Genomic DNA, 24,240 nt, shown 5'->3' on the forward strand with positions numbered 1-24,240 from the left:
TGATTTTTGCCGATGTAGAAAGAAAAAGTCAACTGAAGCTGGTCAATAGGGAGGTAAACATGGCAACCCCATCCACTCCCACGTTCCTCAAGTGGTCACATATTACAATCACTTTTGATCAATCAGACCACCCAGCACACGTACCCACCCTAGGGAGGCAAGCTCTGGTCGTCGACCCGATGGTGGAAGGAGTTAGGCTGCACAAAGTCCTCATGGACGGTGGGAGCGGCTTGAATATCATGTACGCCGATACTCTCAAGGGAATGGGCATTCCGATGTCCAGACTTAGCGAGAGCAGTATGCAATTCCATGGAGTCGTCCCAGGAAGAAAGGCCAAATCACTCGGCCAGATTGCGTTGGATGTCGTTTTCGGCTCTGACAAGAACTTCCACAAAGAGAAGTTAACATTCGAGGTGGTAGACTTCCAGAGTGCATACCATGCCATTCTGGGCCGTCCGGCATACGTACGTTTCATGGCCTGTCCATGTTACGTATATTTGAAGCTGAAGATGCCTGGTCCCAAAGGCGTGATTACTGTCACAGGCAATCGGCAGCGGCCCGAGGAATGTCTACAGCAGGGGTCGAGAATTGCAGATCATCAGATGGCTGTACTCAAATTGGATGAGTACAAGAAGATTGCTGACCCCACCGACCTGATGCGTTCAAAGAAGCCATCTTCCGAGTACGCATTCCAGTCGGCGGGAGACACGAAGAAAGTAAGCATCCACCCGACGGATGCCACCGCCACCCCAACAAACATCTCCACCACCCTTGATCCAAAATAGGAAGCCGAGCTCATCGAATTCCTCCGTGAGAACTGGGACATTTTTGCATGGAAACCTGCTGACATGCCAGGTGTACCCAGGGAGTTGGGTGAGCACCGACTGCATGTGGATCCTGCTGCTCGGCCCGTCCAAGAACGCATGCGTCGGTCCGTCGCGCACAAGAGAAAAGCAATCGGAGAGGAGGTAGCTAAATTTCTGGCAGCCGACTTCATTCGCGAGGTACACGACTGTGAGTGGCTCGCTAATGTCGTCATGGTGCCCAAGAAGGAAAAGTTTCTCCGTATGTGCATGGATTTCAAGCACCTTAATAAGGTCTGTCCGAAAGACCACTTCCCGCTCCCCCGCATTGATCAAGTCGTTGATTCCACTGCGGGTTGCGAGCGCTTATCCTTCCTTGATGCCTATTCGGGGTATCATCAGATCCGTCTGTATGGTCCAGATGAATTAAAAACATCTTTCATCACCCCACTCGGGTGCTTCTGTTACATCACTATGCCATTCGGTTTGAAGAATGCAGGAGCAACTTTTATGCGAATGATCCAAAAATGCCTCCTAGACCAGATTGGTCGAAATATGGAGGCATATATGGGCGATATCGTAGTCAAGTCACGCAAAGGTTTCGACCTGCTGACTGACTTGGCAGAAACATTCGCCAACCTACGTAGGTATGATATCAAGCTCAACCCAGCCAAGTGTTCATTCGGTGTTCCCAGCGGGAAGTTACTCGGTTTCTTCGTTTCCGAACGAGGGATCGATGTCAACCCCGAAAAGATCGGGACCATTGTTCGAATGGAGAGACCGGTAAGAGTACATGACGTACAAAAGCTCATAGGTTGCCTAGCGGCTTTGAGCAGGTTTATCGCTCGACTCAGCGAGAAGACGTTACCTCTGTACCGACTCATGAAGAAGTCGGATACCTTCGAGTGGACAGACGAAGCCCAAACCACATTCGACGACCTCAAAGCCCTGCTTTCCACCCAGCCGGTTCTTACTGCCCAGCTCAGTAAAGAACCCCTTCTTCTGTAGATCGTGGCTACAAATCAAGTCATCAGCACCGTTCTGACAGTCGAACGCGAAGAAGAAGGCAAAGCGTACAAGGTTCAGCGGCCAGTATATTATGTTTCCGAAGTCCTGACTCCTTCCAAGCAGAGGTATCCCCATTATCAGAAGTTTATTTATGGGATTTACATGACTGCAAAGAAGGTGGCTCATTATTTCCAAGACCACTCGGTATCTGTCATATCTGATGCTCCGTTGTCAGAAATTCTCCACAATCGGGACGCATCAGGCCGAGTGGCAAAGTGGGCAATGGAGATGCTATACTGCGACATCAAGTTCGAAGCCAAGAAAGCTATAAAGTCTCAAGCTCTTGCTGACTTTGTAGCAGAATGGGTAGAACAACAGCAACCGACTCACATCTACTCGGCTCATTGGACCATGTTCTTCGATGGGTCCAAGATGTTGAATGGCTCCGGCGCCGGCGTAGTGCTCATATCCCCGAAAGGTGATAAACTCAAGTATGTGTTGCAGATCCATTTTGATTCTTCCAACAACTAAGCAGAGTACGGAGCTCTCCTTTACGGGTTGCGCATGGCCATCACACTCGGCGTCCATCGCCTGATGGTCTATGGCGACTCAGATCTAGTGGTTAATCAAGTAATGAAGGAGTGGGATGTAAGGAACCCCACCATGACTGCATACTGCAACGCAATAAGAAAGCTCGAAAAGAAGTTCGAAGGTCTGGAACTTCACCATGTTCCCCGACTGAAAAACCAAGCAGCAGATGAATTGGCAAAACTTGGATCCACACGGAGACCTGTCCCTAGTGATGTCTTCCTCGAGCACCTACACCTCCCCTCGGTAAAAGAAGATTCTTTTACAGAGGAACCTGTGCAACCGAAGAGCTCAACAGATCAGACTAAAGTCAAGGTTCCCGCTGTGGTTGACCTGGTCATGGAGATTCTAGCTGTCATTCCCGAATGGACTGTGTCATTCATTGCGTACATCTTGAGGCAAGAGTTACCGGAAGACGAAGTCCAAGCTAGGCAGATCGTTCGCAGGTCGACGTCCTTCACCATCATTGATGACCAGTTATACAGAGAAAGTGTTCCAGGCGTCCTTCAGCGGTGTATCTCTCCTGAGGAGGGTCGGTAAATTTTGGAAGAAATTCACTCGGGAACCTGCGGCCATCATGCCTCCTCAAGGGAAATCGTCGCCAAAGCATTCAGAGCTGGCTTCTTCTGCTTGCAAGCAAATGAAATGGCAAAAGATATAGTCGACCATTGCGAAGGTTGTCAGTTCTATTCAAACAAGTCCCACAAGCCAACGTTCGTGCTGAAGACAATTCCCCTTTCTTGGCCATTCGCCGTGTGGGGATTGTTGGGGAACGTCGCATGGGAAACAAAAAAATTCCTACGCGCACGAAGACCTATCATGGTGATGTCCATCTACGAGAGGGGATGAGTGATCTACGTACCCTTGTAGACCGTACAGTAGAAGCGTTAGTGAACATGGTTGATGTAGTGGAACGTCCTCACGTCCCTCGATCCGCCCCGCGAACAATCCCGCGATCAGTCCCACGATCTAGTACCGAACGGACGGCACCTCCGCGTTCAGCACACGTACAGCTCGACGATGATCTCGGCCTTCTTGATCCAGCAAGAGAGACGGAGAGGTAGAAGAGTTCTCCGGCAGCGTGACGGCGCTCCGGAGGTTGGTGATGACCTTGTCTCAGCAGGGCTCCGCCCGAGCTCCGCAGAAACGCGATCTAGAGGAAAAACCGTGGAGGTATGTGGTCGGGCTGCCGTGGAAAAGTCGTCTCAAATCAGCCCTAAAACCTCCGTATATATAGGTGGGAGGGAGGGGACCTTGCCTTGGGGCTCAAGGAGTCCCAAGGGGGTCGGCCGAGTCCAAGGGGGAAGACTCCCCCCCAAACCGAGTTGGACTTGGTTTGGTGGGTGGGAGTCCTTCCTTCCCTTCCCACCTCCTTTTTTTTTCTTTTTTTTCTTTTCTCTTTGATTTTCTTTCATAGGCGCATAGGGCCCTTTTGGGCTGCCCCACCAGCCAACTAAGGGCTGGTGCGCCACCCTCAAGGCCTATGGGCTTCCCCGGGGTGGGTTGCCCCCCCGGGTGAACTCCCGGAACCCATTCGTCATTCCCGGTACATTCCCGGTAACTCCGAAAACCTTCCGGTAATCAAATGAGGTCATCCAATATATCAATGTTCATTTCCAGACCATTCCGGAAACCCTCGTGACGTCCGTGATCACATCCGGGACTCCGAACAACATTCGGTAACCAACCATATAACTAAAATACACATAAAACAACGTCGAACCTTAAGTGTGCAGACCCTGCGGGTTCGAGAACTATGTAGACATGACCCGAGAGACTCCTCAGTCAATATCTAATAGCGGGACCTGGATGCCCATATTGGATCCTACATATTCTACGAAGATCTTATCGTTTGAACCTCAGTGCCAAGGATTCATATAATCCCGTATGTCATTCCCTTTGTCCTTCGGTATGTTACTTGCCCGAGATTCGATCGTCAGCATCCGCATACCTATTTCAATCTCGTTTACCGGGAAGTCTCTTTACTCGTTCCGTAATACAAGATCCCGCAACTTACACTAAGTCACATTGCTTGCAAGGCTTGTGTGTGATGTTGTATTACCGAGTGGGCCCCGAGATACCTCTCCGTCATGCGGAGTGACAAAACCCAGTCTCGATCCATACTAACTCAACTACCACCTTCGGAGATACCTGTAGAGCATCTTTATAGTCACCCAGTTACGTTGCGACGTTTGATACACACAAAGCATTCCTCCGGTGTCAGTGAATTATATGATCTCATGGTCATAGGAATAAATACTTGACACGCAGAAAACAGTAGCAACAAAATGACACGATCAACATGCTACGTCTATTAGTTTGGGTCTAGTCCATCACGTGATTCTCCTAATGACGTGATCCAGTTATCAAGCAACAACACCTTGTTCATAATCAGAAGACACTGACTATCTTTGATCAACTGGCTTGCCAACTAGAGGCTTGCTAGGGATGGTGTTTTGTCTATGTATCCACACATGTAAATGAGTCTTCATTCAATACAATTATAGCATGGATAATAAACGATTATCTTGATACAGGAATTATAATAATAACTATATTTATTATTGCCTCTAGGGCATAATTCCAACAGTCTCCCACTTGCACTAGAGTCAATAATCTAGCCCTCACATCATTATGCGAATTACATTGTAATAAATCTAACACCCATACAGTTCTGGTGTTGATCATGCTTTGCCCGTGGAAGAGGTTTAGTCAGCGGGTCTGCTACATTCAGATCCGTGTGGACTTTGCATATATTTACGTCCTGTCCTTCGACATAGTCGCGGATGAGGTTGAAGCGTCGTTTGATGTGTCTGGACTTCTTGTGAAACCGTGGTTCCTTTGCTAGGGCAATGGCACCCGTGTTGTCACATAACAAGGTTATTGGATTCAGTGCGCTTGGCACCACTCCAAGATCCGTCATGAATTGCTTCATCCAGACACCCTCCTTAGCTGCCTCCGAGGCAGCCATGTACTCTGCTTCACATGTAGAATCTGCTACGACGCTCTGCTTGGAACTGCACCAGCTTACCGCACCCCCATTAAGAATAAATACGTATTCGGTTTGCGACTTAGAGTCGTCTGGATCTGTGTCAAAGCTTGCATCGACGTAACCTTTTACGGCGAGCTCTTCGTCACCTCCATACACGAGAAACATCTCCTTAGTCCTTTTCAGGTACTTCAGGATATTCCTGACCGCCGTCCAGTGATCCACTCCTGGATTACTCTGGAACCTACCTGCCATACTTATGGCCAGGCTAACATCCAGTCTAGTGCACAGCATTGCATACATGATAGAACCTATGGCTGAAGCATAGGGGACGGAGTGCATATGCTCTATATCTTCATCAGTTGCTGGGCACTGAGTCTTACTCAATCTCGTACCTTGTAAAACTGGCAAGAACCCCTTCTTGGACTGTTCCATTTTGAACCTCTTCAAAACTTTATCATGGTATGTTCTTTGTGAAAGTCCTATCAGGCGTTTTGATCTATCCCTATAGATCTTAATGCCTAGAATGTAAGCAGCTTCTCCTAGGTCCTTCATAGAGAAAATTTTATTCAAGTAATCCTTTATGCTCTCCAAAAACTCCACGTTGTTTCCAATCAGCAATATGTCATCCACATATAATATTAGAAACGCCACAGAGCTCCCACTCACTTTCTTGTAAATACAAGATTCTCCAACCCCTTGTATAAACCCAAATGCTTTGATCACCTCATCAAAGCGCTTGTTCCAACTCCGAGATGCTTGCACCAGTCCATAAATGGATCGCTGGAGCTTGCACACCTTGTTAGCATTCTTAGGATCGACAAAACCTTCGGGTTGTATCATATACAACTCCACCTTAAGGAAACTGTTAAGGAACGCCGTTTTGACATCCATCTGCCAGATTTCATAATCGAAAAATGTAGCTATTGCTAACATGATTCTGACGGACTTAAGCATCGCTACGGGTCAGAATGTCTCATCGTAGTCAATTTCTTGAACTTGTGAAAAACCCTTTGCCACAAGTCGAGCTTTATAAACGGTCACATTGCCGTCAGCGTCCGTCTTCCTCTTAAAGATCCATTTGTTCTGAATAGCCTTGTGGCCCTCAGGTAGTACTTCCAAAGTCCACACTTTGTTCTCATACATGGATCCTATCTCGGACTTCATGGCTTCTAGCCATTTGTTGGAATCTGGGCCCACCATTGCTTCTTCATAATTTGTAGGTTCATTGTTGTCTAACAACATGATTGACAAGACGGGATTACCGTACCACTCTGGAGCAGTACGTGGTCTCGTCGACCTGCGTGGTTCGATAGAAGCTTGAACCGGAGTTTCATGATCATTATCATTAACTTCCTCCTCAACCGGCGTCGCAACGACAGAGGGTTCCCCTTGTCCTGCGCCACCATCCAAAGGGATGAGAGTTTCGACAACCTCGTCAAGTTCTATCTTCCTCCCACTCAATTCTCTCGAGAGAAAATCCTTCTCGAGAAAAGCTCTGTTTTTAGCAACAAACACTTTGCCCTCGGATTTGAGATAGAAGGTGTACCCAACTGTCTCTTTTGGGTAACCTATGAAGATGCACTTTTCCGCTTTGGGTTCCAGCTTTTCAGGCTGAAGTTTTTTGACATAAGCATCACATCCCCAAACTTTAAGAAACGACAACTTTGGCCTTTTGCCATACCACAGTTCATATGGTGTCGTCTCAACGGATTTTGATGGTGCCCTATTTAAAGTGAATGCAGCTGTTTCTAATGCATAACCCCAAAATGATAACGGCAAATCGGTAAGAGACATCATAGATCACACCATCTCTAATAAAGTACGATTACGACGTTCGGACACACCATTACGCTGTGGTGTTCCAGGCGGTGTCAACTGTGAAACAATTCCACATTGTCTTAAGTGAGCACCAAACTCAAAACTCAGATATTCACCCCCACGATTAGACCGTAGGAACTTGATCTTCTTGTTACGATGATTTTCCACTTCACTCTGAAATTGCTTGAACTTTTCAAATGTTTCAGACTTGTGCTTCATCAAGTAGACATAACCATATCTACTCAAATCGTCAGTGAAGGTGAGAAAATAACAATATCCGCCGCGCGCCTCTACGCTCATCAGACCACACACATCGGTATGTATGATTTCCAACAAGTCACTTGCACGCTCCATAGTTCCGGAGAATGGAGTCTTAGTCATCTTGCCCATGAGGCATGGTTCGCACGTGTCAAGTGAATCAAAGTCAAGTGACTCCAAATGTCCATCAGCGTGGAGTGTCTTCATGCGCTTTATACCAATATGACCTAAGCGGCAGTGCCACAAAAATATGGCGCTATCATTGTTAACTCTAACTCTTTTGGTCTCAATGTTATGTATATGTGTATCGCTATCAAGATTCAATATGAACAATCCTCTCACATTAGGTGCATGACCATAAAAGATATTACTCATAGAAATAGAACAACCATTATTCTCTGACTTAAAAGAGTAACCGTCTCGCAATAAACAAGATCCAGATATAATGTTCATGCTCAACGCAGGCACTAAATAACAATGATTTAAGTTCATCACTAATCCTGATGGTAACTGAAGTGAAACTGTGCCGACGGCGATTGCATCAACCTTGGAACCATTTCCTACGCGCATCGTCACTTCATCTTTTGCCAGCCTTCGTCTATTCCGCAGTTCCTGTTTTGAGTTGCAAATATGACCAACAGAACCGGTATCGAATACCCAGGCACTACTACGAGAGCCGGTTAAGTACACATCAATAACATGTATATCAAATATACCTGATTTTTCTTTGGCCGCCTTCTTATCAGCCAGATACTTGGGGCAGTTGCGCTTCCAGTGACCCATACCCTTGCAATAGTAGCACTCTGTTTCAGGCTTAGGTCCAGCTTTGGGTTTCTTCATCGGATTGGCAACAGGCTTGCCGCTCTTCTTTGAATTACCCTTCTTGCCTTTGCCGTTTCTCTTGAAACTAGTGGTCTTATTCACCATCAATACTTGATGTTCTTTACGGAGTTCACACTCTGCGACTTTCAGCATCGCAAACAACTCGCCGGGTGATTTGTTCATCCCTTGCATGTTGTAGTTCAACACAAAGCCTTTATAGCTTGGCGGCAGCGATTGAAGGATTCTGTCAGTGATAGCTTCTTGCGGGAGTTCAATCCCCAGCTCAGCTAGACGGTTTGAGTACCCAGACATTTTGAGCACATGTTCACTGACAGACGAGTTCTCCTCCATCTTGCAAGCATAGAATTTATCGGAGGTCTCATACCTCTCTATCCGGGCGTTCTTCTGAAAGATAAACTTCAACTCCTGGAACATCTCAAATGCTCCATGACGCTCAAAGCGACGTTGAAGTCCCGGTTCTAAGCCATACAAGACTGCACATTGAACTATTGAGTAGTCCTCCTTACGTGCTAACCAAGCGTTCTTAACATCCTGATCAGCCGTAGCGGGTGGTTCATCTCCTAGCGCAGCATTAAGGACATAATCCTTCTTCGCAGCTTGCAAGATTAGCTTAAGATTACGAGGTTTAGTACTTGTTTCTTTAACCGTGTTATTTTCCTCCAGGTATCTTTTTTGTAGTAAGTAGGTTGGGAAAATATCAAGTGCTACCATCCTTGGGATCCTTCTCATGTTTCAAAAATTCTGTAATATATATATATATATGAATGTTTACAAGGGGTGTTATGGGTAAACAATCAAGAGGAGCTATGTTAAACAATCAACATGTGAGTTAGATCCTCTTTAGTACTAGGCCACCATTGCGCCGCGGAGAGGTGGATCAACACTCATGGTACTATTTTTGTTAATTGGAACATCATTTTTTTATATTTGTACCCACTAACGAGTGCATATGTATTTTTTATTTTACAGTCCTAGAGAATCAAGACGTATACAATTCGAAAGGAGATGATGAGCATTATATACTACTCCCTGCGATCCAATGTAAGTGTCGCGGTTTTGAGCTCAGGTTCAATCTTAGTTCAAAACAACAACACTTATTATGGATTGGAGGGAGTACCATACCGGTACATATGCCACAACGTACTTGTACTCAGTTAATCATGCATTGTGCACTAAAAGATCTTGAAAAACAATTTTGTGAGCAAAAGTTAAGTAGTAACCTTATATTTATATGCATATTAGAAACAAGATTTATAATCTTTATCTCGAGTTGTAAATAAATTATTTTAGCCATCCAGTTTCGGTATGATCATACATTGATGAAACTGAAAATTCTTTTAGCCATCCAGTTTCGGCAACGCGCGGGTTAAACTAGTCAAAAATTAAAAACAATAAATATAAAAAAAAGAACAGAGCCGTGGTGGCAGCGGCTCACATCGGGGGCGGCCGGGGCGACGGCGTGGGCGGCGAGGGCGACGGCGACGACGGCGGGGGGCGGAGGGCGAGGGCGATGGTGATGGGCGATGGATCGGGGGCGGCGGAGGGCGACGACGACGGCGGCGTGGGGCGGAGGGAGACGGCGACTGGCGACGGCATGGGCTCGGGGGGCGAAGAGCGACGGGCGACGGCGATGGGGCAGCCTGGCGGCGCCGTGGATGAGCTCGCGGCGTCGTCGGGCGTGGATGAGCTCGCGGCGCCATGAAATCTGAAAATTTCCAAAGTGTTGGCTTATATAGCAAAGGCATTGGTCCCGGTTAGTGGCACTAACCAGGACTAAAAGGGTTGCATTGGTCCCGGTTAGTGCCACCAACCGGGACCAAAGGCCTCTTTTCAGCAGCCCAAAGGGCAGGAAACAGAGACCTTTGGTCCCGGTTAGTGGCACCAACCGCGACTAAAGGGGGCATTAGTCTCGGTTGGAGCCACAAACCAGGACCAAAGGTCTCTTTTTAGCAGCCCGAAGGGCGAGAAGCACAGGCCTGTAGTCCCGGTTGGAGCCACAAACCGGGACTAAAGGCATGTGCCTGTCACAGTCGCAGTGTAGTTGGATGTTTAGTCCCACCTCGCCAATCGAAGGGCTCCCGTACCTGTTTATAAGCTCCGCCGCTGCTGCAACATCGAGCTCGAATTTAAAGACAAAATTTAACCTAAATTTAAAGTGCTAGTTGGCCAGTTAAGCTAACTAGCACTTTGAATTTGGGTTGAATATTCTCTATAAACTCGCATCTATTTTTTTTTAAAAATTCCATTATTTTTGTTTTGTTTTTCTTTTTTTTCTTTTTTTCTACTTACAATTAATTTTTTGTTTTTTGGCACCAACCGGGACCAAAGGCCGTGTGGTGGCTCGGTGCGGTGCTATGTTTAATTATTATTTTTCTAGTTTTTTTGCTTTCTTTTTTGTTTCTAATTACTTATTTATTTTCTTTTATGATAATTATTTTTGTTATTAAAGTTTGTAACAAAATTCTAATTACTTATTTATTTTCTTTTATGATAATTATTTTTGCTATTAAAGTTTGTAACAAAATTCTAATTACTTATTTATTTTCTTTTATGATAATACTTTTTGCTATTAAAGTTTGTAACAAAATTCTAATTACTTATTTATTTTCTTTTATAATAATTCTTTTTGCTATTAAAGGTTGGAATTTGGCATGGTATCATCATTTCATCCACATAGCATATGCAAGAAAGTTGAGAGGGTTACGGTAAAAATTGGATGCACTTCGTGTACAAAACGGACAATCTCTTTCGAAGTATCAGGATTTCATACTGAAACTTGTCTGTTACAACATGCATTTCAAATGAACTACGAAAAGGTGGAAAATTGGCATGGTATCATCATAATAGTTGTGGAGAAAGTCTTCACTTTTCCTTCGCTTGTGTCCTTTCCTTATTGCGCCGTAACCATGGATAATCTTCATCATTTATCAGAATGCTTGGGTCAGCCTTGACTTTGAAGGGAGGAATTTCATGAAACTTTTCATAATCTTCGGACATGTGCGTCTTGCCCTCCACTCCCAAGATGTCCCTTTTTCCTGAAAGAACTATGTGGCGCTTTGGCTCATTGTATGATGTATTTGGTTCCCTATCTTTTCTTTTTCTCGGTTTGGTAGACATGTCCTTCACATAGATAACATGTGCCACATCATTGGCTAGGACGAACGGTTCGTCAATGTACCCAAGATTGTTCAGATCCACTATTATCATTCCGTACTGTGGGTCTACCTGTACCCCGCCTCCTGACAAATTGATCCATTTGCACTTAAACAAAGGGACATTAAAATCATGTTCGTATTCCAGTTCCCATATGTCCACTATGTAACCATAATATGTGTCTATTCCCCTCTCGGTTGCTGCATCAAAGCGGACACCGCTGTTTTGGTTGGTGCTCTTTTGATCTTGGGCGATCGTGTCAAATGTATTCCCATTTATCTCGTATCCTTTGTAAGTCAATACAGTTGAAGATGGTCCCCTGGACAACGAGTACAGCTCAGCACAAACAGTGTTCTCACCTCTGAGACGTGTTTCCAACCAACTGCTGAAAGTCCTCATGTGTTCACTTGTAATCCAGTCGCCGCACCGCTCCGGGTGTTTGGAGCGCAGACTGTTCTTATGTTCATCGACATACGGGGTCACCAAGGTAGAGTTCATTAGTACTGTTTAGTGTGCTTGAGACCAAGAATATGTGTCCCTGCATATTATTGAGTCCCCTCCAAGCGTGCCTTTTCCAGTCAGTCTCCCCTCATACCGCGATTCAGGAAGACCTATCTTCTTAAGGCCAGGAATGAAGTCAACACAAAACCGAATGACATCCTCTGTTTGATGGCCCATGGAGATGCTTCCTTCCGGCCTAGCGCGGTTACGGACATATTTCTTTAGGACTCACATGGACCTCTCAAAGGGGTACATATTGTGTAGAAATACGGGGCCCAGAATGACAATCTCGTCAACTAGATGAACTAGGACGTGCGTCATGATATTGAAGAAGGATGGTGGGAACACCAGCTCGAAACTGACAAGACATTGCACCACATCACTCCTTAGCCTTGGTATGATTTCTGGATCGATCACCTTCTGAGAGATTGCATTGAAGAATGCACATAGCTTCACAATGGCTAATTGGACGTTTTCCCGTAGAAGCCCCCTCAATGCGACCGGAAGCGGTTGCGTCATAATTACCTGGCAGTCATGAGACTTTAGGTTCTGGAACTTTTTCTCTGCCATATTTATTATTCCCTTTATATTTGACGAGAAGCCAGTCGGGACCTTCATACTAAGCAGGCATTCAAAGAAGATTTCCTTCTCTTCTTTGGTAAGAGCGTAGCTGGCAGGACCTTCATACTACTTTGGAGGCATTCCATCTTTTTCATGCAAACATTGCAGGTCCTCCCGTGCCTCAGCTGTATCTTTTGTCTTTCCATACACGCCCAAGAAGCCTAGAAGGTTCACGCAAAGGTTCTTCATGACGTGCATCACGTCGATCGAAGAGCGGACCTCTAGGTCTTTCCAGTAGGGTAGGTCCCAAAATATAAATTTCTTCTTCTGAAGATTACTTTTAAATCATTGACCATAGCAAGTACGTGTCCCGCAACGTCACTCGGAACAGATAGTCCGCCGGGACCCTTTCTGAAAATTACTTTTAAATCATTGACCATAGCAAGTACGTGATCACCGTTACGCATGGCGGGCTTCTTCCGGTGATCTGCCTCGCCTTTGAAATGCTTGCCTTTCTTTCGACATTGATGGTTGGTCGGAAGAAATCGACGATGGCCCAGGTACACATTCTTCCTGCATTTGTCCAGGTATATACTTTCGGTGTCAGCTAAACAGTGCGTGCATGTGTGGTATCCCTTATTTGTCTATCCTGAAAGGTTACTGAGAGCGGGCCAATTGTTGATGGTTACAAACAGCAACGCGTGCAGGTCAAATTCCTCTTGTCTGTGCTCATCCCACACACGTACACCGTTTCCATTCCACAGCTGTAAAAGTTCTTCAACTAATGGCCTTAGGTACACATCAATGTCGTTGTCGTGTTGCTTAGGGCCTTGGATGAGAACTGGCATCATAATGAACTTCCGCTTCATGCACAACCAAGGAGGAAGGTTATACATACATAGAGTCACGGGCCACGTGCTGTGATTGTTGCTCTGCTCCCCGAAAGGATTAATGCTATTTGTGCTTAAACCAAATCATACGTTCCTTGGGTCACGTGCAAACTCAGACCAGTACTCTCTCTCGATTTTTCTCCACTGCGACCCGTCAGCGGGTGCTCTCAACTTCCCGTCTTTCTTACGGTCCTCATTGTGCCATCGCATCAACTTGGCATGCTCTTTGTTTCAAAACAGTCGTTTCAACCGTGGTATTATAGGAGCATACCATATCACCTTCTCATGAACCCTCTTCCTACGGGGCTCGCCATCAACATCACCAGGGTCATCTTGTCTGATCTTATACCGCAATGCACCGCATACCGAGCATGCGTTCAAATCCTTGTATGCACCGCGGTAGAGGATGCAGTCATTAGGGCATGCATGTATCTTGTGCACCTCCAATCCTAGAGGGCTTACGACCTTCTTTGCTGTGTACGTACTGTCGGGCAATTCATTATCCTTTGGAAGCTTATTCTTCAATATTTTCAGTAGCTTCTCAAATCCTTTGTGAGGCACATCATTCACTGCCTTCCACATATGTATGAAGTAAGTAGTACATATGTATGAAGTAAGTTGTATCCCAGAAAGAAGCAGAACTATGACATGTACGAAGCATGGAAATTTGAAAGCATATACTCATCCAATCTCAAACTGGTATCTGCATGGATTTTGGACGCAATGAACTCATCAGAAAAAACCAGCCAATGGGGATGCACAGATTTGTTTTCGATCCTCCCCATATCTAGTGATCCTTGGGGCCGCATGATTAGGCAGCCACACCAGCGGCCACCTGGTTGGACATGGGCACTGCGGCCCGTACAGAGGGGGCCCTCTCCAACCCGGTAGAAGGGACAGAACTGGGCGGTAAAGTCGATGTGCTGCTCGACGACGAGGGGAAGAGGAGGCGGGTGCGTGCGAGGTTGAGGAAGAAGGGGATCTGGGCGTGGTGCATGCGAGGTGGAAGAGCTCCAGGAAGTGTGTGATGTTGGCGGCGAGTGGAATTGGGAGCGATAAGGGCAGCCTGATTAGGGAGGGAGAGATTACGGGCCGGGATTGCGGATGGTTAGTTTGTGGACGAGAGGATTTTATTTTTTATAATAGGGCAATTTTTGACTATAAGATCCCAACAGAATCGAGGGTACGCGACTCGTCTTACGACGGCCTACTATCAGACTATAGATATAGAGTGTTTCCTTAGATGATAATAAGTACCAGGTACTTCAATTCCCATTGGTTAATGAAGTATGCGGACGTATTGTGCCTCATTTAGGAAAATTGGAGAAATGTGTTTACTACGGGTTCATCCACACTGATCGATGAAAAATTGAATTTGGTTTCTCAATAAATCAATTGACCACACTAAGTGGACGCTGACGCATGAGATCGACCTCAAGCCATTGCTAGGAAATTTTCCTTGGAAACATGGTCATAAATCTTGGTTCGGACAAGGTGTCAAGGTGTGTGTGTCGCCGATGTGTGGTTCTCACCAGGTTCTCTCAATTAACGACGCCCTATATAGTTTTTGGGTCCAGTTTTTCTCATTAACATTGTGGGAATGCCCCACTCTCTCACGAGGTTCTTTGAAAAAAAATAGAAATTGAAATGGGTTTCACACAACAATGATGCCGCAACTGCAACTGTTGCTGAGAGCGGTGTTCAAGAAAAGTTCTAAGTATATTTCCTTTCTTCCGTGAAATGGACATAAGTATATTTCTAGCATACTTGGATTTCACCCTTACAAGGAGATTGTATTTTTGCACATGCCACACCCAGGAGTAGTGGCCTACCAGGTTAGTACCTCCAAGGTTGATGATCTGGGATCACTAGTAGAAAACGGGCCTTTGGCCTGGACCCTTTAGTCCCGGCCTGCCTCTGGGCCGGGACTAAAGGCCCGGCCACGTCGCCCCAATTCTCATATCCTCCCTCGAGGATTTAGTCCCAGCCTGTAAGGAGCCTTTAGTCCCGGTTCATCTCCCAAACCGGGACTAAAGGGCTACGCGGTTGGCAGCCCGCATGTGCGCCACCTTTAGTCCCGGTTTGTGTCTCAAACCGGGAGGCAGCCCGCATGTGCGCCACCTTTATTCCCGGTTTGTGTCTCAAACCGGGACTAAAGTCCTCTGCCTATATATAGCACAGCCCCCTCTCCCCTCTTCGTTGCATTTTTCTTGGATGGAGGATTGTGGGTGGGTGCTTGCTCTCCACTCTTTTTTATGCACTAGAGGTGTTTGTTGAAATGTGTGTTAGAGCGATGCCGCTTCAGTTCACCGAACACAACTACGATACGAGATGCCCGAGCCACGCTTAAATCTCTTCCTCTTTATTTCTACTTATTCTAAAAGGTTAGCAACTATATTTCCTCGTTTAGACCGTGCGGTACTAATTTTTAGGATCGTGATTCTATTTGATATACTATCGTATAACGCAGATGAGCCATCCATGGATGTACGGTGATCGACGCACAGCCGCTTACAGAGAAGGCGTGCATTCTTTTCGAGATGCAGCCGATGCGAACAAGCATAGTGGTGGCTATATGTTTTGTCCATGTGTTGAATGTCAGAATGAGAAGGATTACACTTCCTCAAGAGTCATTCAGAGCCACCTGTTTCGGTCCGGTTTTATGTCAGGCTATAATGTTTGGACCAAGCACGGAGAAAGAGGGGTTATGATGGAAGACGACGATGAAGAAGAAGAGAACGATGATGACAACTATTGATCTATGTTCCTTCAGTATGCTGATACCGCAATGGAAGACAATGCAGAAGAAGATCAGGATGAAGAACGGGAACCAGATGAGCCCGCTGATGATCTTGGCCGGGTCATTTCTGATGCACGGCGAGGTTGCGATACAGAAAAGGAGAGGTTGCAGTTCGAGCAGATGTTACAGGACCACAACAAATTGTTGTACCCAACTTGTGAAGATGGCCAGAAGAAGCTGGGTAGCACACTGGAATTTCTGAAGTGGAAGGCAGAGACCGTTGTGACTGACTCGTCATTCGAAAAGTTGTTGGTACTGATGAAGAAGATGCTTCCAAGAAAGAACGAATTGCCCGCCAGCACGTACGAAGCAAAGAAGCTTGTCTGCCCTCTAGGATTAGACGTGCAGAAGATACATGCATGCCCTAATGACTGCATCCTCTACCGCGGTGAGAAGTACGAGAATATGGATAAATTCCCGGTATGCACTGCATTGCGGTATAAGATCAGAAAAGATGACCCTGGTGATATTGAGGGCGAGCCACCCAGGAAGAGGGTTCCTGCCAAGGTGATGTGGTATGCTCCTATAATACCACGGTTGAAACGTCTGTTCAGAAATAAAGATCATGCGAAGTTGTTGCGATGGCACATGGAAGATCGTATGAAAGACGATAAGTTGAGGCACACCGCTGATGGTCGGCGGTGGAGAAAAATCGAGAGAGAGTTTTCGAGATTTGCAGCTGACGCAAGGAACTTATGGTTAGGCCTGAGTACAGATGGCATGAATCCTTTTGGGGAGCAGAGTTGCAGTCACAGCACCTGGCCCGTTACTCTATGTATCTACAACCTTCCTCCTTGGTTGTGCATGAAGCGGAAGTTCATTATGATGCCAGTGCTTATACAAGGTCCAAAGCAACCCGGCAACGATATTGATGTGTACCTAAGGCCATTAGTTGATGAACTTTTACAGTTGTGGGCCGAACCAGGTGTACGTGTGTGGGACGAGCACAAACAAGAGGAATTTGACCTTCGAGCGTTGCTTTTCGTAACCATCAATGATTGGCCTGTTCTTAGTAACATTTCAGGACAATCAAACAAGGGATACAATGCATGCACGCACTGTTTGGGTCAGACAGAAAGTATATATCTCGACAATTGTAGGAAGAATGTGTATCCGTACAATCGTCGTTTTCTTCCACCCAAGCATCCCTTAAAGAAAAAAGGCAAGCATTTCAATGGCAAGGCAGAATCCCGGGGGAAGCCTGTCATCCGTACTGGTGTTGAAGTATTTGATATGGTCAAAGATTTAAAAGTAATCTTTGGAAAGGGTCCTGGCAGCCAACCTGTTCCTAACGGCCCTGATAAGCGCGTACCCATGTGGAAGAAGAAATCTATATTTTAGGAGCTACCCTACAAGGAAGTCCATGAGGTCCGCTCGGCAATCGACGTGATGCACCTGACGAAGAATCTCTGCGTGAATATTCTAGGCTTCCTGGGCTTGTATGGGAAGTCAAAAGATACACCGGAAGCACGGGAGGACCAGGAACGTCATAAAGGAAGAGATGGCATGCATGCAGGGCAGTTTCAAGGGCGTGCCAGCTACGCTCTTACTAAGGAAGAGAAGGAAATCTTCTTTGAAGTCCTGTTCAGTATCAAGGTCCCGTCTGGCTTCTCGTCGAATATAAAGGGAATCGTAAATATGAAAGACAAAAAATTCCAAAACCTAAAGTCTCATGACTGCCACGTGCTTATGACGCAATTGCTTCCGGTTGCATTGAGGGGAATTCTACCGGAAAATGTTCGCCTGGCAATTGTGAAGGTATGTGCATTCCTCAATGCAATTTCTCAGAAGGTAATCGATCGAGAAAGTCTATCAGGGTTACAGATTGATGTGGTCCAATGTCTGGTCAGCTTTGAGCTGTTGTTCCCTCCATCCTTCTTCAATATAATGACACACCTCCTAGTTCACCTAGTCGAAGAGATTAGAATTCTCGGTCCTGTGTTTCTACACAATATGTTCCCCTTCGAGAGGTTCATGGGAGTCTTAAAGAAATATGTTCGTAACCGTGCTAGGCCAGAAGGAAGCATCTCCAAGGGCTATGGAACAGAGGAGGTCATTGAGTTTTGTGTGGACTTTCTTCCTGACCTTAAGACGATTGGTGTTCCTGAATCTCGGTATGAGGGTAGGCTGACAGGAAAAGGCACACTAGGAAGGAAAGCAAAAGTATGTATGGACGGGCATTCTTTCTCTCAAGCACACTACACAGTTCTACACAATTCCACCGTGGTGGCTCCGTATATCGTGAGACACAAGAATATTCTACGCTCCGAAAACCCAGGGAAGGCTGACTCTTGGATTAAAGGGGAACACGAGAAGACTTTCGGCAGTTGGTTGCAAACACATCTCATGAATGACGACACCGTTGAAGATGAGTTGTACTGTTTGGCCAGCCCACCATCTTCGACTATATGTACTTTCCAAGGGTATGAGATAAATGGGAATACATTTTACACGGTTGCCCAAGATAATAAGAGCACCAACCAAAATAGTGGTGTCCGCTTTGATGCAACAGACGAGAATGGGCACTGTTTGGAAACATATTATGGGTACATAGAGGAGATATGGGAACTTGACTATGGACCTACTTTTAAGATCCCTTTATTTCGGTGCAAATGGGTGAAGCTGACAGGAGGCGGGGTAGTTGTAGACCAAAAGTACGGCATGACAACAGTGGATCTCAACAATCTTGCATACATGGACGAACCATTTGTCCTAGCCAATGATGTCGCTCAGGTTTTCTATGTGAAGAACATGTCTACATTAACGAGAAAAAGAAATCAGCAAAAGAAGATATTGTCCGATGAGCCAAAACGCCACATAGTTCTTTCAGGGAAAAGAAACATCGTGGGAGTAGATGACAAGACAGACATGTCAGAAGATTATAATAAGTTTCATGAAATTCCGCCCTTCAAAGTGAAAACTGACCCAAGCATCCTACTGAATGATGAAGATTCTCCATGGCTACGACCCAGAAGAAAACAGAAATAATAGATACGAATATTGGTGCAATAATGTAATAATGTATTAAACCTTTTATGTAATGCATGAATGGAATGTACTAAATTTCAAACACTTTTCATTTTCATAGTATCCCTGTAAGAGATGAGTTCTCGTTCGAAACCCTGATACTTCGAGAGAGATTGTCCGTTTTGTACACGAAGTGCATCCAGTTTTTGTTGTAGCCCTCTCAACTTTTTAACACATGCTATGTGGGTGAAATGATGATAGCATACCAACTTTCAACATTTTCAGAGTTCATTTGTAGTGCTTTTCAATTTCAGGGTCAACTAGCTCAAAAAAAATAAGTAAATGCACGAAATATACCAAATGAAGTCAGAAATTGTTGAAATTTTGTGGTGTGCCTTTGAATGGTGCATTTTGAACACACAAAAAGTATGGAGTTCAAATAAGTTCAAAAAATCATTGCAGAACATATGACCAAATTAATACAAGTTCATCATCACATTAAAGCCAAAGAACAGTAGTGATCAAATGTTATTATTGCAAAAAATAAATACATAAAGTTCTCTCATAAAACAACATACAACTATGTAAAACATTTAAATGCAACAACAAACGCGATCAAAATCGCAACTAAGGTAACAATTGACCCAACAGCATAATGATACCAAGCCTCTTTATCAATGGCATATTTTCTAATATTCCTAATCTTCAAGCGCATTTCATCCATCTTCAAGCGCATTGCATCCATCTTCAACCGCATCGCATCGATCTTCATCTTGCGATCATCGATGACATCGGCGACATGCAACTCCAGTTCCATATTCTTATCCTCAATTATTTTCAATTTCTTCTTCAAATATTTGTTTTCTTTTTCAACCAAATTTAACTTCTCGACAAGAATTTTTATGTGGGTTGGAATTTCCGGTTCACATACCTCCTAGATTAAAAACATATATGTCACATTGGTCATCATAGTTGTCATAAACACTAAATAAAATAAATAGTTATAAAAGATAATATATACCACATCCGAATCATAGACAGGACGAGGGCCGACGGAGGCGGATACCAAAACCATCGCACTATATAATAAAAAAATACTGAAAGTGAGTAATTTATACAAGTATGTATCTAAATCATACAAGTAAGATTTTTTTGATTTTAAAAAGAAGATAAGAACAAGAGGCTCACCACGGTGGTGCTCGCAGTTGGTGTGCACGGCCAAACCTAGACAAATATTAAGGAAAATGAAGCTTGGAGGTCGAGTTTGGAGAGGAGAAAGCTTAAGTAGAGTGGCTCGGGCATTTCATCGAACACGTCATGTGCATGAACTAGAGTGGCAAGAGCATGACATGGTCACACTTCAACAACCAAAAAACAGGGGATATGGCGGGCAGGGGTGAGGGTTTATATAGGCAAAACTTTAGTCCCGGTTCTTGCCACGCCCCGGGAGTGAAGGCCCCTGCTTCCCGCCTTCTTGTCCGCCGAAAAAGGGCCTTTAGTCCCGGGTCGTGGCTCCACCCGGGACTAAAGACCCCCTTTAGTACCGGTTGGAGCCACGCTCCGGGACTAAAGGCCGCTGCTTCCCGCCTTCTATTCTGCCCGAAAAAGGGCCTTTAGTCCCGGGTCGTGGCCACCGTCCTGCTCGCCGCCGCCTGCCGTCCTCCTCGTCGTCGCCGTCGTCCTGCTCGCCGCCGTCGTCCTCCTCGCCGCGCGCCGCCCTCCTCGCCGCGCGCCGCCGTCCTCCTCGCCGCGCGCCGTCGACACCCCCGGCCGGTAAGCCCCACGCCCCCTCCTCCCCAACATTCCGGCCATCACAAGCAAAATCTGAAAAAGGAGAAGAAAGGAAGAAAAAGGAGAAGAAAGGAGAAGAAAGGAAGAAAAAGGAGAAGAAAGGAAGAAAAAGGAGAAGAAAAGAAGAAAAAGGAGAAGAAAGGAAGAAAAAGGAGAAGAAAGGAAGAAAAAGGAGAAGAGAGGAAGAAAAAGGAGAAGAAATGAAGAAAAAGGAGAAGAAAGGAAGAAAAAGGGAAGAAAGAAAGAAAAAGGAGAAGAAAGGAAGAAAAAGGAGAATAAGAAAAGGAGGAGAAGAAAAGAAGAAAAAGGAGAATAAGAAGAGGATCAGGAGAGGAGAAGATGAGGAAAAATAGAAGAAGAGGAGAGGAGATGAAGTAGTAGAAGAATATGAGAAGTAGAAGTAGAAATATAATTTTGCTATTGTATATGCTTAAGTGTTAATAGTTTAATTTTTCTATTGTATATGCTTAAGTGTTAATAGTTTATTTTTAGCAAGAAAATTAATAGAACTAGTTTAATTTTGCTATTGTATATGCTTAAGTGTCCGGGACTGGGCTCCGCCAGGCTAGTATTTTAGAGTTTAGGTTCTAGCCAAGACCCGGACTAAAGGTCCTCCTATATGAAACGAGCCTTCGAAGTTTCCAGCCTCTCTTATATAGTTTGTTAGTTTATTAGTTAATCAAATGTCCGTTTTTTGCAGAACTATGGATCCACATATCAGGAACCTCGAAGAGGAAGAACTTCTCGAAGATATAATCAAAGACGGCCCCGACGTTGAACCAGCCGAATCTCCGACGTCATATCTAAACGACTCCGGATATGGAATGGAGGTCGAGCGACACGAACATGAAGCCGATGGGGCAGGAGATAGGTCCAATGATGGAGAAGGTGATGATAGCTCCACTGATGGAGAAGCCGGTGAAGAAATAATAAAGTCCGGCGAGGTATACATATGAAGTTCGACAATCACTTGTAATATGTGAAAAATATTGGAGATAGCTCTATATTGTATACATATACATTCATTTGATGAATGTTTCTCCCTCTTAGGCCTCCACATCGAGCAAATCTACGAAACGAGGCCCGACTAGAAAGTTGGATGCACGAACGCATTACACCTTTGAGGTAATAATGCCTACGGGCGAACCCAAGCTTCCTAAGAATGTTGCTGACACATTCAAGAAGCAATGCGGAGTTCTCGTTAGGGATCACGTCCCGATCAGCGTTCGGGAGTGGAACAAGCGCAAAGGGGCAGCCCATAATGACTATGTCGCCGAAAGGTACAAAGATAATCTTTGGAATGATCTCATGTCACATTTCAACCTGCCAGAATGTGAGAATGAAGACACCGCAGACAAACTGAGGGCCAAAGTCAAGCAGTGGACTCTAAAGAAGATGGCCGAACTGTTCCGTAGCTGGAAGAAGAAGCTACGGAAAAACTATCTGGAGACCAAGAAAGTGCCAGTATTCGAGGGGTATCTAGCCAAGTAGGCGAATCACTGGAAGGAATTTCAAGAGTAGAAGGAGTCAGAAGATGCCCAGGCATTATCAGAAAAGAACAAGATAAATGCCGACAAGAAGAAATATCACCACAAGCTGGGGCCAGGGGGCTATGAGACTGCCATCCCAAAGTGGTAAAATAAAGAGCAAGATCTGATAGATAAAGGCGTCGTACCTGAACCACTCCGTGATGAGTGGGAAGTGAGAGCAAGAAATTGGTTCCTTGCGCATGGTTGGTCGTACGACGAAAAAACAGGGGACCTCATCTGCAATGACAATCTTAGGACACCCAGGGAGAATTGGATAAGGATAGTGAAAGAAATTAAGGAGGGACAAAGAAAGTTCACTGCAGATAGAGATAAAGATTTTCTCACACTGGTCCTCGGCAATGACGAACATGGAGGACAAACGCGAGGCTTCGGTCCATCTTACCCGTGGTGGCTTGGGTTTGCCAGAGACCAAGACACTTACAGAAGCCGAGAGAGAGCAAAGAAGCGGCATCAGGATGAGGAGAATGACAAATTCAACCAGTTGCTTGCCAGGATTAACGAGCAACAAAAGCAGATTGATGAGCTTAGAGGAGTACCGCGCGAGGAAGATCCTGCACTTGATATTACCGGCGCCCCATCTAAGCGGAAAAGCAGCGTGGCCGAATCTGAGGCCCTGCCGGGCGATGAACGAAGAATAATACAGGGCGGTCCCGGCTACCCCGTGGATGGAATCAAGGAGTCAACATCATGTGAACTCCATCAGAAATTCAAGAACATATCCATGAAGGTGGCTGTTGGACAAGCTTTACCTTCTGGCCCTGATGCATGCTGGCATGGCCGTGAGATTCCAGCTGGCTTTGCTAAAGTCGGGGTGGATGAAATCATGACGGGGTTTAGTGATATGGAGCTCGACATAGCTGGACCCGAAGATGAGAGGACACTCGGAGAAGTACTGGGTGGAGTCATCCTATGGGACAAGAACTACATCAAGCTTCCAGGCTCGGCCCCAAGGACAACACCGCCTCCGAGTCGTCGCAGGTCACCTACACCTCCATTACCTCTAAGCCCTCCACATGACGTCGGCCAGCACAACACGAGTCATCCATCTCTATCTCCGCCGTCGCCCGCTCCGGATACAAAGCCTGAGCCTGCCACGGATACAAATCGAGAGCATGCCACCAAGAACGCTCCGCCGCCGCCCGCTCCGGATACAAAGCTTGAGCCTGCAACAGATACAAAGCGGGAGCGTGCCACCAAGAACGCTCCGCCGCCGCCCGCTCCGGATACAAAGCCTCAGCCTGCCACGGATACAAAGCAGGAGCGTGCCACCAAGAACGCTCCACCGCCGCCCGCTCCGGATACGCAGCCTGAGCCTGCCACGGATACAAAGCGGGAGCGTGCCACCAAGAACGCTCCGTCGCCGCCCGCTCCGGATAGAAAGCCTGAGCCTGCCACAGATACAAAGCGGGAGCGTGCCACCAAGAACGCTCCGCCGCCGCCTACTCCGGATACAAAGCCTGAGCCTGACACGGATACAAAGCGGGAGCGTGCCACCAAGAACGCTCCGCCGACGATTCCTAAGCCACAGAGCACCCCAAAGCGCAAACGGTCGCCCCTCCCAAAGGTACGTCATGCTAATCTTCCTATCGGACCTTATGATCGTACCCCCTTCCATCACAGTATGACTTACACCATAAGCCTGATGACTATACACGCACATTGCCAGCACAACACGAGTCCATCTCGATCACCGCCGCCGGACTTGGGTCGTCCGTCT

Source organism: Hordeum vulgare, chromosome 3H, assembly GCF_904849725.1.
Source record: "Hordeum vulgare subsp. vulgare chromosome 3H, MorexV3_pseudomolecules_assembly, whole genome shotgun sequence".
Classification (NCBI taxonomy): domain Eukaryota; kingdom Viridiplantae; phylum Streptophyta; class Magnoliopsida; order Poales; family Poaceae; genus Hordeum; species Hordeum vulgare.